Below are 4,229 nucleotides of genomic sequence, written 5' to 3' on the forward strand. Positions count from 1 at the left end.
AAAGGCCGGAGCCTGGACTCGAACCCGAGTCCTTAGAACTGGCAGGCGGACGTGCTAACCACTCAACCACCATTGATTATTTTTGACTAATTAATTAGAAAATATTTAATTAATTTATTTTTTTTAATTTATTTTTTTTATTTAAATTTATTTTTTCATTCATCAATTCTAAAAATATACAATAGTGACCACATTAATGCAAACACAAACATGTCCAAACATCATCTTGCACCTTCAAATAATGTGAGAACAAGTCATGTTGCCACCCACTCGCAATGTGCCTGTTTTGTCATACCTGAGATTGATTGGAGACCATCCCCGGTGCCCCCACCTCTTCACCTCGTGTCAGCTGCTATTGGCTACAGGCCCCCACCACACACACACACACACACACACACACAAATGATCCCCCACAGCCTGAATGGAAGCTGCGTTGATACTAATGTTTCTCTGCAGGGAACCCTTTCTAGCTAACCCCACCCAAAAAAAGAAAGTGAGCTGTTAGTGATGCAAGCAAGTGAGCAAAGTTTTGTGTGCAAGGACTACATATAATTAAAAAAAAATGGACAGATGGACTAAATCATTCACAGAAGATGTTTAAAAAAAAAAAAAAAAAAAAAAAAAGCTAAAATATATAGGCCTACCATATTTTTCTGACTTTTTTGGGATATAGAGATCTGGTGTCGGTACCAGATGTGATCGGGCTGCCAGAGTATCAGGTCGCCTACAGATGACTTCACGCTACAGGATTGTCTGGAAATTGTCCGTTTACAATTGTTCAAAATAACAAAATTTATGGACTAAAATTGTAAAAATGTAAATAAACCTAAAAATATAAAAGCATGATACTTTAAGAGTGAAAAAAAAAATAGATTGAAGCGCCTTCGAGCTTGCCGGTGACATCAGTACAGCAGCGCTAACGTAGTTAGCTTCAGTTTTAGCTGGTCACAAATCAATCACAATAACAAAAGTCAGAAAAAACTATTGTCCAATCATGTTTATTTTGATATTCCCCAATCATTGTGAAGTAACTGGAATACTGCAAAAGAAATTTTTGAAAAAAAAACTTTTTGAAAAAAAAAAAGCTTTTATTTTTAAGCTATGATGTGCTATAACTTAATTGCTAGGCTCAAATACAGTTAAAATAATTCAAACAATACTTTAATGTGTTCTTGAGAGTCTTATAGAAAACATGCTAACAACATTTAAAGCCTAAATTTGTTGCAAATAAAAAGCGTTACACACTTACTCTTGCTCTTCCCTAAAAAGTGCTTGCACTTGAGGGAAGCCATTTTCTTTTATGATGCAATCAAAGGTAGCAAAGCCCCACCCCTACACTTTTGGTATCATTGGAAAGCTCTGAATGTCCTCTATAGAGCACAAAGGGAGTTCATTCAATCGTATGCACTGGGTGGGAGATATTCAGGTTTAAAAAGGTCCACTACAAAGGACAAGTTTAAATTGCTGGTAGTCAGGAGGTTAATAGGAACAAATTAAATTGACGATATTTGTCACATCAGTTTGTGCTGCTACCGTTTAATAGATATTACACAGTTGAATTTAATAACTGATCAACAGCAGAAAGAAGACTTTGTAACGGCATAAATAATGGCGCCGCCGGTTGAAAAGCATTTGCTAATCGGCGTGAAGCTATCCTCCTACCACACATAAAATGTGAGAGAAAGTTTGTTTGTGCTGCTACCGTTTAATGGATATTAAACAGTTGAAATTAATAAGTGACGAACAGCAGAAAGAAGACTTTTTTTTTTTTTTACAGCCTAAATAACGGCGGTGCCAGGCGAATCAGCAGATGCTAAATTGCTAAATTAGTTAAATAATACTGGAAGCCTTGCGTGAAACTGCTAATTTAGATGGCATCTTGAACACACATAAAGAGGAAATCAATCCGGATTGTACAAACTTGTAAATCCTTTGTATGATCAAATTTGCAAGCACTCGCCAGTGTAAGAGAGGAGGTATTTCCACATAGCAGCATCGCCAAGTTGAAAAAAAAACAAAAAAAACATCACTAGTCAATCTGGTGACCGTTGGGTGTGTTATTAATTTGGCTAACGTTAAATGTTATCTTGATTGATAGTTCAACTACTATGAAGAAGTAATACACTTACCATTATCCAATCTTTTTTACTCTGTCCCGTCAGCTACCTGGATTTGTCGTTCACCGAGAGCTGGTCCGGTCCCATATGCACATTGCAAATACACCACCAGAGCTAAACTTGTGTTGGGATTAACCAGTGGCTCCAGAATTAGGCTAGTAGGAATACATTTCCCATGACTCTTCGACACAGAAACAGGAAGTAGTTCTATTTCTGGTATAATTAAGAGGCGGATATTGTTACGTTCTGAGGTTGAATCCCGAAAGCGCAGACACAAATAATATTTTAACTATTTATTCACATAACATCGAGAGGCGTAGAACAACTTGACTAGACGAGAAACAATAAGAATGCATCGAAAATCACGAGACGCCAAGCCCCCTTGGGCTGTGGAGATGTACAGAGGAACCGAGGTAATAATCCGACAAACACACACTTCTCGGTTTGGCTTAAATAGACAGTGGATTGAGTGGATTGGCTGTGGCTAGACATGTGGGTAACAGGACTGACATGGAATTATCTGGTTGGCTTTTTATCAAGTAAAGAGATGAAAGATTCTTGACATCACATAGCTCCTGACATCACATCACGTTTTTCCAGTTGAAACCAGATGATCGTTACATCAGTTCAAAACAGACACTTGACCTCACGGTCATGACCCAAACATAACCCTTGCATGACCCAAACTTAACCCTGGCATGACTCAGTTTATGTAACATAATTTAGTCTCATGATTATTTAAAATGAATTTCATAATTAGTACTAATTTTGCAATTTAATACCAACATTGTACTATTTTTTTTATTTTCAATTAATCAATTCATCAATATAATTCGATGAATGCGTAAGATAATATATTTTATCAATATTGTGTGAAAAGCTGCTAAATAATGTACCGTAAATAACTTGTGGACAACATAATAGAACAGAGCAGGTCGTATGTGCCTCATGGGCCATACTTTGCCCACCTCTGTTTTAGTGTCATAAAACAAGCAAGCAGGATGGAATTGTTGTAACTTTCCAAAATATTTATATTTATTGCATTAACACGCATTATACTGAAAGGTGTTTCCAAGTAACGTAATTGATAAATGTTTGAAATGACTTGAATGTCTCCTGTTTTAAGTTTTGCTTCGAACTATGAGAGAACAGGAAAAAAAAAAGCAATAGAATGAAAAGTGCGGCCTGAGATTCCATTCAGGAACAGCAACAAGTGAGGCCTTTTAAGTATACTTCATGCAAGCAGCAAATCATCTTGTGACTCGCATTCAACATTTAGTCCTCGAATAAGTATCAAAAGTAAATATTTGTTACCACAGTAACAAATAAGGTCAACCTCGACTCACAATGTCGCATTGCAAATCATTTTGGATTAGAAGCTGCTACATTGAGTACTTCCTGTATCCTCCCAACTGAAACTTAGCACTGACATGAGATCAAGGAGGAGCATCAGGAAGTCGGGCCGCTAACCCACATTAGGACCGACACTCTCGCTGGCAATTTGCAAGTCCGCCAGAAATCTGTACGACACTCCGAAGGGGCCTGAACGAAAACATTAGGTATGTTTACGGTTGTGCTAGCTTTGTCCTTCACGTGGCCTCTAAGGGCGATAAAGTGAGAGTTACACGATCCACCTTAGGCAGAAATAGGAAATGTTGCTGTGAACAGCAGCTGTCGCTTGGGTGGACTCGTGCAGCGAGAGGCCTCGGCCTTCCCAGGCACCGCCAAATAAAGAGACTACTGTGTCGTAAGACCGCCGACCGCCACCCCCCTCCCGACACACACACTTTTACTTTCCCAAGGTGTTAAACTGCAGACGTGGGCAAGACTTGAGTCACAAATGAGACGACAGTTGCTGATGGAAAGAACATTATTTGCACAAAGTTGCTGGATTGGGCTTCTTGTGTGCAATCAAAATGTGTCAGTTGCCTGGCAGAAGACAGACGCGGCAAACATGACGGATGATCCGCCGCTATACATCGCAGACGCACCTTGGGCAAACCGATGCCGGCATCCGAGACAGGTCGGCCTCGCCACTGACGGCGCACATTCGACATCCGTCACCGATTTTACCTCCGCGGGTTGATGCGCGCGCCGCTTCAGAGGAGTTGA

Source organism: Festucalex cinctus, chromosome 10 (assembly GCF_051991245.1).
Source record: "Festucalex cinctus isolate MCC-2025b chromosome 10, RoL_Fcin_1.0, whole genome shotgun sequence".
In the NCBI taxonomy this organism is placed as follows: domain Eukaryota; kingdom Metazoa; phylum Chordata; class Actinopteri; order Syngnathiformes; family Syngnathidae; genus Festucalex; species Festucalex cinctus.